Source organism: Falco biarmicus, chromosome 2 (assembly GCF_023638135.1).
Source record: "Falco biarmicus isolate bFalBia1 chromosome 2, bFalBia1.pri, whole genome shotgun sequence".
NCBI classification, from domain to species: Eukaryota; Metazoa; Chordata; class Aves; order Falconiformes; family Falconidae; genus Falco; species Falco biarmicus.
The window spans coordinates 79,671,213-79,684,128 of NC_079289.1; the positions used below are offsets into that span (position 1 = coordinate 79,671,213).

Sequence of the window (12,916 nt, forward strand, 5' to 3'; positions counted from 1 at the left end):
AACATGGATATTTGTTGTCTGGCAGTGGACGATTTGAATGTGGTTCTGAAGCTTTGACAGTGAGGCTGCTTGGCGGAGAACTGGACTTTTGGGGACTACACAGCTTTATGCAGTGCTGTGTTACAAATTCCCTGATATAGCTATAAGCAAATTGATGCATCTGCACATCATAGAAGGAAGTCAGGAAAAGTTGCTAATGAAATCACAGAAGCAGCATAGTCTCATTAGCACAGTGCTACCTATTATTCTAATTATTCTAACTAGTCTAATTATCTGTGGTGGAACATCAAGATTACTAGGGCTTTTCTGATTCTGGTTCCAGAGCCACCTTGGCTGGTTCTGTCTCAAGGATCTTTCTGTGCCGTGCTACTGGGTGAGGCAGACATATTCTCTGATGTTGGTGTGGTTTTGTTTTTGTGCCCTGCTCAGATGCAGAACATACCTCCTCTCTCCTAGAAGACATACCTCCTCTCCTGCACAGAAAGCTTCTCTCTATTTTCTGCTATTCTTATTTCCGGAGTAGAGCATTTTGACCAGTCCATGAGATCCCTGTTTGGAAGCCGCAGTTTCTGAGTTAGATTGTGAACTCTGGGTATGGGTTTGTTTCAGCTGTATCTCTGATTCTTTATTTATGCTGTTTACTATTGTCTTGGTATTTTGTACTTGATTTTTCTTCCATTTGCTCTTTCTGGGATAATCCAATGCAAGTCTGTAAAGGAAAATGTGGATTTCATCTCATCAGAGCTAGTTGAAGAACACTTATTACCTCTGTGGCTCTCTACTCTCAGCCCCATGCCTCATTAGCCCTCCACAAAAGTAACTATGCTTTGCCAACTTTAAACAGGAATATTTTCTAGGAAACCCATTTTCTTTCATTGCAAGACTGGTACTTCTTGTTTGATGACACTTGGGTTTTTTTAGGCCTCAAGCTGTCCTATATTTTCAATAATTATAATGCAGCAAAAAGTACTTGACATGAACTTTAAAGTTCCCCAAATCTAGAAGGCAAATAGGGCCACCTCTTGCTCTTGTTTGTTTCCTTTTGGTTTCTCTCATTTTTTTTTCAAGCCAAGATCATGAATTTTCTTAGCCTGATTGGGCTGAGCTTCAAATAGTTCGGTATGAGGAGATGGAAGCTGAAAGAGTTCAAGGCTCCTGTGAATTGTTTCCCTGAATTAAGTGGGTTTTTGTGTGATTTTGTGGTCAGGGAACCACAAAGTCATTTTAGCCACCTGGGAGCATCCTTCCCCTTCCCTCCCTTCATATTGTACTGAGACCCAAATGACTAAGATACATGCAATGTGCTGCTTTTTAGTGGGTCAGTGTCGTCACGAAGCATACCTTAGAATTGTCTCACCATCTATGTAATATGCACATGCATAAAGCCCACTGTGATTTATCGTCAAGGGGTACTGACTGAGTATTTCAGAAATGGTAGCATGGTTTATGGCCTCAGGGCCCATAAATGACTTGGGTTTCCTTAGTTCCTCCACACATGAGCAGGAGGACTGCAGGCACAGGCATGTCTTTAGTGAAGTATAGGTAAGCCTTAGTGAATAGAAACCTTCTAAAGGTATCTGGAAGTCCTGTGTAGCACAAGAGAAAAATTTCCTTCCTTCTTATCAACTGGATTGTTCAGGAGCCTGACAGGAAATTTTTCTCTTAATCATGCTGTGAGTAAATAAATGCCCCCAGCCCTCACTTTGTCTATGAAAAAGAGGTCTCACAACACGTAGCTCACATGGTGTGTTAAAAAACAAGTGGCTTCACAGAGTTATATCAGTACCTATGTGCACAATATCTATAGTGGGGGAGTTACATGGTTCCCATATTCTACGAAATGCCCCTTGAACACTGATTTCCTATTGGGGTGAGGGACAAGAATACTCCTGTACCTCCCTCAGATTGCTTTCTCACCAAATGTAAAGACACAAGGGGGAAATCCAGCTTGTTTCAATCAGGTCTTCAGTATGGATAATGTAGGAGCAGGGACCCTGCTGGAACATGTTGTGCTGTTCGGATCTCTGGTCAAAACAGTTTATTTCCTTTGAATGCCTAGTGCTAATACCATCTAATTTCCTTATATCTGATTAACTTTTAATGCTCCTCAGCATTATTCTTTTCTCTAGAACACTTCAAAGCCTCATGACCAGTAAGGTTTGAGTGCACATTTAAACTTATACACTTTGAATGGTCTTGGACTTTTGGGACCAGTAGGAAATACATATCATATCTGTGCTTCTTGGAGTCACAAGAACTAGAAATTTGCTGAATTAGAAATGCTTGAATCAGTTGCAATTAGGAGAGTTGTTGGAAAAAAAACCCATATTCTCTCTGGCGCTGAAATTGCAAAATGAGAAGGCAGTTCTTCTGGAAGCAGTTTTAGACAGGGAAGAACCTCACTTCCATGCATGATTAATGAGAAAGAAAACATAAAATAAAAAACCTAAGAGACAGTCTTGAATTAATATATAATAGGCCGATACTAGAACAAACTCAGTGATTTCCACTGAATAATGCAGTTTTACATTGTTCAGGTGGGCTGAATTCTCTGGAATGAAGTTCACATATTAAATAGCTGAAAAAAAATTTCCATGATAGAGCAATTCTTAGACAAGTGTACTTGTAAAATGATACAGAATGTGAGCTGGAAATGTCACTGAACCACAGCTAGTATTAAAAAAAAAAAAATCATTTATCTCTCCAGCAGAAACCTCTTGAGTGACTGCAGAAGGCAAGAGGGTTTGTCTGTCTGAAATCCGTATTGTGGCTGCACTTTGTGACAGTGCAGGTAGATTCTGCTTCTGACTGAGGCTGTTTCATTTACAGGCATTACTGTATGGGAACAGTTTGGTTACAGAGCTCCTTTAGTACTATTATAAGAACATAGTGGAACAGATTATGATTATTAACAGTTATGTGGCTTCACAGACACCCTTATACCTGTAGAAAATACAGTTCTTACCTAAAACCCCCTTTTTCTTTCACTCCCAACACCCACAGAGCAATACACATCCTCACTGACAGTACTGACACAGTTTTGGAGGTTCTTGGATATGTTAGTTTGGTATTACAACGCAATAAAAGAAGTTAAAAACAGTACTATCCTCCTCCCCTGAACTGTGATTTCCCCAAGAAATTTCATCTTTGAGTAATAAATGGGCAAGTGAGAGTTTGGAAGTGTTTGGTGAGAGCTGGCAGAAGGGAGCATTCAAAAACTGAGTACCTCAAAATGGTTGTTTATCTTTCAGCTGTGAAGTAACTAGTGTTTCTCCCCAATATTTGCTGCTTGTGATTCAAGTTGGCTGAGGGTCTTAGATGCCCACAAGAATTTTGTTTTTCTCCTCATTTTATTCTTTGACTTAATAAAAGACACTGCCTCTGCCAATTCAGCTGCCCTCGGTATTTCTTTTAGCTTCATCCTTTTTTTGAGAAGCTAAGGCCTTGGTAAACATAGGTTTCTGATGACGTATTCTTAAGCAGATGGAAATCAATATCTTAAGGGTTTTTTTGCAATGTAAAGTCCAGAGTCTCTGAACATCTCAAAGGAATGCCAAGGTTTTAGCAAGTGAACTATATGGCAATGCAATCTTGTTATTTCCTTGTTTATCTTCATCTCCTGCCTCTAGGTGTAACCTGAGTTTGCTCACAAGCTTTGAAAGATATATGTAAGAAGTAGGTGACCAGTCCAGTCTTGAGTTCATAGGCTGGTGAGATCAGTCAACAAGCATTTAAAAAATTTGTAAGGGGTCACCAATTTCATACTGGGAACTCTCATATCTTTGAGGCATGTGGTAAAACTTGTTCTGTATTTGCCAGAAAGCAACTTTTATCATAAAATATATAGCAAGCTGAATTAGAAGTGAGTTTACTTTTGGGGCATAGATTGTTACAGGTGTAAAAAGAGAAACTGTGGAATCGAGGCTGCTTAACAGAGAGGCTTACCCAAACCTCAGCTCTGGTGACAGGCTGTAACGAAGCAACCAGTCACCCTGCTGTATCTATTCCCCTGAAAAAAGAATTTATTTTTTTTTTAGTTAATATGTCATTTGCTGTATGTTAGTGAAAATATGCTTATACTACTAAATTTGAACGTGCTTTGTTCTTTTCATTCATAAAGGACTTATTTTCATACAAGGTAAGTGTCTTTGTATACTAAAAAACAGTGGTGCTACTTCCAAGGTAGTTTAAAACCTGACAATAGACTTTGCAGCCAATTTTCTATGTCTCTCATTTCATAGAAGATCCTGGTTAAGAAAGGTAGGGAGTGGCATATCCTGCCCATTCCTTGATAAGGACAGAAGGCTCTAGTTTGCAGGAGCATTGTTGCTTGTACGTTTTTTGTCCAAACAATCATAGGTCCAAACACCACCCTTGTGTGTGGAATGGTAATGTCATTAGAGTGCCCAAGCTGAGTACGAGTTAAAGACTGGTGTTAGACTAATAGGAGTCCAAGAGAGGGAGGATCCTGAAGACATTGACCTCCTAAATAAAAGGAAGATGGGAATTACAATTACTTATACAAGAGGAAATAGCTTATATGCATTCTTTAAGCATTTCAGCTAAAGCTGTAAATAAGCAATTGCTAAGAAAACATCTGATGGCATCAGGAGTTCCTACATTAAACAAGGCACAAAGCTGAAATCTGCTACCTCATACCAGAGAACAGTACCCTTTACTGGGTTCATTTAAAGGACTATTTGCCTTCATCTTACTTCCCTGTCAAACTAAAATGAAAATGAAACCACTTTCAGAAAACTTAACTGCAGGAGCAAAATCTAGAATTTAGGTAGTTATAGATATGCCAGGTCTTGACATATCTATAAAAAACTTGCAAAAAGTTCAGATAAGTAATGGTCTTCCTTCTTCAGGCCTTACCCTGCTCCACTCCACTCTACTCCAGACAGGGAAGGTAGGAAATTTAAGTGCATTCACTGCTCTTGCTGTGCCAGCACTGGTAGCACCCCCCAGAGAGGCAGATATTAAGTCCTGGTGTCCTGCAGAGTAAGAGGGACCCCTTTCCCTTTGCAAAGGACCACAAGTGCTGTCTGTTTAGCAGCATTCCTTTGCACACAGTGTGGCTGAAAAAAAATCCCACCAAAAATAATTTAATAAGGGCTTTTATCAGCATAAACCTCAGGCAGAGAAGGGCATTAAAAATATGACATAATGTAAATACTGAAGTTACTGATGAGCCCACAGGCACCCAGAGGTCTGGGGTTTCTGTAATGATTTGTCACAGAAAAGAAGGAAGGCGGTTGTGATATCATTGGGGTAAAGTTGTGACCCAAAGCAGGCAACCAGCAGTGACTGTCCACATCAACTGCCTATGGCTAAGAGGAACTTAACTGCTAAAGAAAATGTGGAGAAACTCAGCTAAGAATGAGAGGCCTGTTGATCCAGTATTTTCTACCTAGTTTAAAGAGGTGAAGTAGCAGAGATTTATCACCACTCCAGGCTCTTTACAGTATTGGAAAACCAAAGGCTGATGTCTGGTATGTTTCTAGCAATTTGGCATTCTAATACAATAAAAATACAAGGTAGAACTGAATACTTAAGTATTTACTCCTAAATAACTAAAAGTACAGGAAAATGTGGAGGAAAAAAGTTGTATCTCCTGATTAGGGCAAGACTTTTGGACTCAAGGCCTCTCAGTTCTGTATCTTAGCCATGCATTGCCTAGGCCCAGGGTTGTTAGAATATTCTGCTTATTGAATACCCTGAACAAAAAGATGTTCGGGTGTGATGCACTACTCACTGAATTCTGTCTTTCCTTTTGACTCACTAGACCTTGGATCACACTCAGACTTTTTTCCACTATAGAAAAGCAAGCATACTTCATCAGAAAACTTTGGAAATTATTATACTACGGGTCAGGTGTGAGAATTTCCTTACATTGGCTGTGATCCCACTGGCGTGAGGGATTAGCTGAGGCCAAGATGTAACAATGCAGCCTCACCTCTGTTTAAATTACTGAAGTCTTCAATTCAAAATGTCAGTTTACAAATGGAAAGAGTACTGCAAGGAGTGAAAACTCAACATGGGGACTTGGAATTACCTTTGGCATTTCATTTTCTCTTCTTTTCTGTGTAAGTTAAAATCTATTTGATTATTTACCATTGATACATATTTAGAGGATGTCCTTGAGATATATTTGAAACAATAATAGGGCAGGGGGGACTGGATGGCTAAAAATCAATATAAAATGTAACAACATGCAATATTTACAGTTACTTTTTTGTTATTATTATCTCTCTTGAACATGTAGTATTTCAGCAGATATTTTAGTAGGGACATAAAGCTGTAAGTAGACAAAAGAACTAGAGCAAAATGTTTGGAAAGCTCTCATCTAAAAGATGAAACGTGCAGTATCTGACCAGATTTTATTAAGTTTTTTTTACCCTTAGGCTTAGTTATGAGACCAATGAACCAATGAAAGATCTGCTTTGCCAATTTCCAGCCCCCCACCCCCCCCTCCCCAAGAGACTCTCCAGGAAAAGACTCGTAAGACAGCACGGACTAGATTGTATTAATTATGTTGTATTCTCATGGTACTGCAAAAGTTTTTTGAAATAGCAGAAATTCAGAGGGCTGCATTATTTCATTCTTACTGTCTAGTTTTACGTCACTCAATGCAGATGAGTGTAAGTTTCTTGAGTGATCAGTATTTTTTGTAATAATCCGAGGGATACAAGCACAAGGTCTTACAATTCAAGCTGTGTTGGGATGTAGAAAATGTATCAGTCTGCAGGAGGAATTTTGCAAAATATGTACTGTTACATTACAGGCTTTTATGTATGCACCAAATGACAGAAAAATACCACTTTGGTTTTACAGGTAAGTAGAGTCAAAAGATGTTAATGTAGTTCTTAAGAATTTGGTAGAGCTACTCCAGTATATCCTCTCTGAGAATACTTTAAGTTTTATAGACAAAACTAAAGACCCAGTATTATAACTAATTCTTGCTGAGGAGTAATATTAACATGAGACAGAAGACTATGCTTGTGGTTTTAGTAGGAACAAAACCATTCCTCAAAATTAAGGTTAGATTGCTTGTTGAAGTAAATAAAATGAGCCTAAATTAGCCAGAGTATATAACCACAAAGGGAAAAGGATCTGATTTTACGTTCAAAGAAACTTCAGGAGTGTTAGAAACGTTGTCATTCTCATACTTCTGAAATAAACTAGTTACAATTTATTCATAGTTAGAGATACAGGTAAACACAGGAAAACAATTAATTTTCTCACATGTTTATAATGATTTGGAACATCAACATAAAGATACACACAGAAAAATCTTTCTCTCCTGCCTGACAGCTAGTAAATAAGAAAGACATAACTGCCTTGCAAAACACAGAAATAAAAATAATAGAATACACACAAAGAGCTGAGGAGAAATTGATGCTGAAAAAAATGCATCCCATTCATTATTATATTCCCTCATTAATTTTCTAGATAGTTTAGAGAGATGATAGAATCATTGAATAATTTGGGTTGGAAAAGACCTTTAAATTCATCGAGTTCAACTACAAACCTAACACTACCAAGTCCATCCACCAATAAAACATATATCTAAGTGTACAAGAGATCACATTAGGAAGAAAAAAAGAACATAAAAAAATTAAAGGTTATTGGAGTAGAAAGAGTAAAGCATATAATAAGGTAATTTAAATCTCTAAAATGACTCAGAAAAAAATATTATCAGGAAATAAGTAAGGTAAAGAGCTCCTTAAATCTATGAAGATGAAAAAAATAGAATAGAAATCTCATGGTAGTTAAGGAATAGAAAAAAATATATGTCACTGGAAAACAGGAAGAAAAGGAAAGAAAAGAAAATGAGAAAGATTAATGAAATCTTCAAACAAGAACAAAATTATACCTGAGAGAGTAATAAAGTACTTCACATAATTACAATGCAAATATCCACAGCCCTCTTTCTAAAATGTGAACAGGTACAAACACTACTATGGCACTGACAGAAGCAACAAGCGTAACAAATAACAGCACTCAGAACTACGTAAATACACCTAGGAATACAGAGCCAGAAGGCACAAAAAGCCTGGTAGCACACAGCTCAAATAAAATCACAAGAGAACAAAATATGGAGATATACCTTTCGTACCCTGAAACATCACTGGTGACCTCCTCCACTACAAGGACTCTCAATGGAGAACGGAGCACAGAGACTATGACCATGACACAACGTGGTAAAGGGACCTCAATTAAAGTGTCTGCCAAGAGCCAGGTGAACAACACCGCCATTCCAAAAATGAAGCCAGAATCCACTACCAAAAAAGAAGTCACAGTAAATAGACGTGCTGCCTTAACCTACAAAAGCCTCAGCTCAGCATCAAGAAGCCCTTACCCCTATAAAGATGGATCCCCAACTACCACTCCTAGCCCACAGCAAAGCAGCGCCAGCGGCATCACTGGGATGGACGTGGACATCACGTCCCACCCACCCATGGCACTTGCATCCTCCACTTCTTCATCCCCTCCCGCTGTGACGAGTGCTGGGTCGGGCGCTGAGAAAGCAGATTCCGCGACACACAGCCCAGCTTCAGACACAACCACTCCCCAGCCATCAGATTCCACTGCCGGCACGTCCCCCAACGCAGACACCTCAGATACCATTGGTACAAGCCTTTCGCCCACGTCGCCTGGCAGTGCGCAGACGCAAGCAGCACAGTTCGCCTCTACGGTCGTCATGCACGGGCAGGCCACTGTGCAGGTGGGGGACACTACATCTTCCATGGGGAGCCCCTTGCCTGACGCGGCAACAGCCTCTGTGTCAAGCCACGAGATGACGGCTCCCGGCAAAGGCAAAAGTCCGACCACAATGCAGGGGAGTGGCACGAGCACACAGCCCGACGCCAAGTCCTCCCTTTATCTCCCTGCCACAGCTTTGGTGACCGCCTCCATGTCGAGCATGGCAGGCGGAGAAGGCAGCACAGACACTGTGCCCATGACGCCAAGTGGCGATGGGAGCTCCCTCAGAGTGACTGCCGCGAGGGCAGGGCAGAGCCCCGCCGTCACAACGATGATGCGCGACACCACTGACACCGCTGTGGGCACAGCGAGTGGCAGTGCTGCCAATCTGCCTCTCAGGCCCACCTCCTTGCCTGTGGGCTCCTCACGTGCCACTCCTAGCCCACAGCAAAGCAGCGCCAGCGGCATCACTGGGATGGACGTGGACATCACGTCCCACCCACCCATGGCACTTGCATCCTCCACTTCTTCATCCCCTCCCGCTGTGACGAGTGCTGGGTCGGGCGCTGAGAAAGCAGATTCCGCGACACACAGCCCAGCTTCAGACACAACCACTCCCCAGCCATCAGATTCCACTGCCGGCACGTCCCCCAATGCAGACACCTCAGATACCATTGGTACAAGCCTTTCGCCCACGTCGCCTGGCAGTGCGCAGACGCAAGCAGCACAGTTCGCCTCTACGGTCGTCATGCACGGGCAGGCCACTGTGCAGGTGGGGGACACTACATCTTCCATGGGGAGCCCCTTGCCTGACGCGGCAACAGCCTCTGTGTCAAGCCACGAGATGACGGCTCCCGGCAAAGGCAAAAGTCCGACCACAATGCAGGGGAGTGGCACGAGCACACAGCCCGACGCCAAGTCCTCCCTTTATCTCCCTGCCACAGCTTTGGTGACCGCCTCCATGTCGAGCATGGCAGGCGGAGAAGGCAGCACAGACACTGTGCCCATGACGCCAAGTGGCGATGGGAGCTCCCTCAGAGTGACTGCCGCGAGGGCAGGGCAGAGCCCCGCCGTCACAACGATGATGCGCGACACCACTGACACCGCTGTGGGCACAGCGAGTGGCAGTGCTGCCAATCTGCCTCTCAGGCCCACCTCCTTGCCTGTGGGCTCCTCACGTGCCACTCCTAGCCCACAGCAAAGCAGCGCCAGCGGCATCACTGGGATGGACGTGGACATCACGTCCCACCCACCCATGGCACTTGCATCCTCCACTTCTTCATCCCCTCCCGCTGTGACGAGTGCTGGGTCGGGCGCTGAGAAAGCAGATTCCGCGACACACAGCCCAGCTTCAGACACAACCACTCCCCAGCCATCAGATTCCACTGCCGGCACGTCCCCCAACGCAGACACCTCAGATACCATTGGTACAAGCCTTTCGCCCACGTCGCCTGGCAGTGCGCAGACGCAAGCAGCACAGTTCGCCTCTACGGTCGTCATGCACGGGCAGGCCACTGTGCAGGTGGGGGACACTACATCTTCCATGGGGAGCCCCTTGCCTGACGCGGCAACAGCCTCTGTGTCAAGCCACGAGATGACGGCTCCCGGCAAAGGCAAAAGTCCGACCACAATGCAGGGGAGTGGCACGAGCACACAGCCCGACGCCAAGTCCTCCCTTTATCTCCCTGCCACAGCTTTGGTGACCGCCTCCATGTCGAGCATGGCAGGCGGAGAAGGCAGCACAGACACTGTGCCCATGACGCCAAGTGGCGATGGGAGCTCCCTCAGAGTGACTGCCGCGAGGGCAGGGCAGAGCCCCGCCGTCACAACGATGATGCGCGACACCACTGACACCGCTGTGGGCACAGCGAGTGGCAGTGCTGCCAATCTGCCTCTCAGGCCCACCTCCTTGCCTGTGGGCTCCTCACGTGCCACTCCTAGCCCACAGCAAAGCAGCGCCAGCGGCATCACTGGGATGGACGTGGACATCACGTCCCACCCACCCATGGCACTTGCATCCTCCACTTCTTCATCCCCTCCCGCTGTGACGAGTGCTGGGTCGGGCGCTGAGAAAGCAGATTCCGCGACACACAGCCCAGCTTCAGACACAACCACTCCCCAGCCATCAGATTCCACTGCCGGCACGTCCCCCAACGCAGACACCTCAGATACCATTGGTACAAGCCTTTCGCCCACGTCGCCTGGCAGTGCGCAGACGCAAGCAGCACAGTTCGCCTCTACGGTCGTCATGCACGGGCAGGCCACTGTGCAGGTGGGGGACACTACATCTTCCATGGGGAGCCCCTTGCCTGACGCGGCAACAGCCTCTGTGTCAAGCCACGAGATGACGGCTCCCGGCAAAGGCAAAAGTCCGACCACAATGCAGGGGAGTGGCACGAGCACACAGCCCGACGCCAAGTCCTCCCTTTATCTCCCGGCCACAGCTTTGGTGACCGCCTCCATGTCGAGCATGGCAGGCGGAGAAGGCAGCACAGACACTGTGCCCATGACGCCAAGTGGCGATGGGAGCTCCCTCAGAGTGACTGCCGCGAGGGCAGGGCAGAGCCCCGCCGTCACAACGATGATGCGCGACACCACTGACACCGCTGTGGGCACAGCGAGTGGCAGTGCTGCCAATCTGCCTCTCAGGCCCACCTCCTTGCCTGTGGGCTCCTCACGTGCCACTCCTAGCCCACAGCAAAGCAGCGCCAGCGGCATCACTGGGATGGACGTGGACATCACGTCCCACCCACCCATGGCACTTGCATCCTCCACTTCTTCATCCCCTCCCGCTGTGACGAGTGCTGGGTCGGGCGCTGAGAAAGCAGATTCCGCGACACACAGCCCAGCTTCAGACACAACCACTCCCCAGCCATCAGATTCCACTGCCGGCACGTCCCCCAACGCAGACACCTCAGATACCATTGGTACAAGCCTTTCGCCCACGTCGCCTGGCAGTGCGCAGACGCAAGCAGCACAGTTCGCCTCTACGGTCGTCATGCACGGGCAGGCCACTGTGCAGGTGGGGGACACTACATCTTCCATGGGGAGCCCCTTGCCTGACGCGGCAACAGCCTCTGTGTCAAGCCACGAGATGACGGCTCCCGGCAAAGGCAAAAGTCCGACCACAATGCAGGGGAGTGGCACGAGCACACAGCCCGACGCCAAGTCCTCCCTTTATCTCCCGGCCACAGCTTTGGTGACCGCCTCCATGTCGAGCATGGCAGGCGGAGAAGGCAGCACAGACACTGTGCCCATGACGCCAAGTGGCGATGGGAGCTCCCTCAGAGTGACTGCCGCGAGGGCAGGGCAGAGCCCCGCCGTCACAACGATGATGCGCGACACCACTGACACCGCTGTGGGCACAGCGAGTGGCAGTGCTGCCAATCTGCCTCTCAGGCCCACCTCCTTGCCTGTGGGCTCCTCACGTGCCACTCCTAGCCCACAGCAAAGCAGCGCCAGCGGCATCACTGGGATGGACGTGGACATCACGTCCCACCCACCCATGGCACTTGCATCCTCCACTTCTTCATCCCCTCCCGCTGTGACGAGTGCTGGGTCGGGCGCTGAGAAAGCAGATTCCGCGACACACAGCCCAGCTTCAGACACAACCACTCCCCAGCCATCAGATTCCACTGCCGGCACGTCCCCCAACGCAGACACCTCAGATACCATTGGTACAAGCCTTTCGCCCACGTCGCCTGGCAGTGCGCAGACGCAAGCAGCACAGTTCGCCTCTACGGTCGTCATGCACGGGCAGGCCACTGTGCAGGTGGGGGACACTACATCTTCCATGGGGAGCCCCTTGCCTGACGCGGCAACAGCCTCTGTGTCAAGCCACGAGATGACGGCTCCCGGCAAAGGCAAAAGTCCGACCACAATGCAGGGGAGTGGCACGAGCACACAGCCCGACGCCAAGTCCTCCCTTTATCTCCCTGCCACAGCTTTGGTGACCGCCTCCATGTCGAGCATGGCAGGCGGAGAAGGCAGCACAGACACTGTGCCCATGACGCCAAGTGGCGATGGGAGCTCCCTCAGAGTGACTGCCGCGAGGGCAGGGCAGAGCCCCGCCGTCACAACGATGATGCGCGACACCACTGACACCGCTGTGGGCACAGCGAGTGGCAGTGCTGCCAATCTGCCTCTCAGGCCCACCTCCTTGCCTGTGGGCTCCTCACGTGCCACTCCTAGCCCACAGCAAAGCAGC

General features: G+C 46.8%; 1 long non-coding RNA gene across 1 annotated transcript; it reads right to left on the minus strand.

Annotated features, from left to right (window-relative positions):
- Nucleotides 1-232: 232 nt before the first annotated feature.
- Nucleotides 233-8,830, minus strand: LOC130144898 (uncharacterized). The gene is made up of 3 exons (XR_008820280.1): nt 8,632-8,830; nt 8,114-8,285; nt 233-709 (listed from the first exon to the last, which is right to left on the minus strand). It is a non-coding gene; the product is annotated as an uncharacterized LOC130144898 (long non-coding RNA).
- Between the last annotated feature and the right edge of the window lie 4,086 nt (nt 8,831-12,916).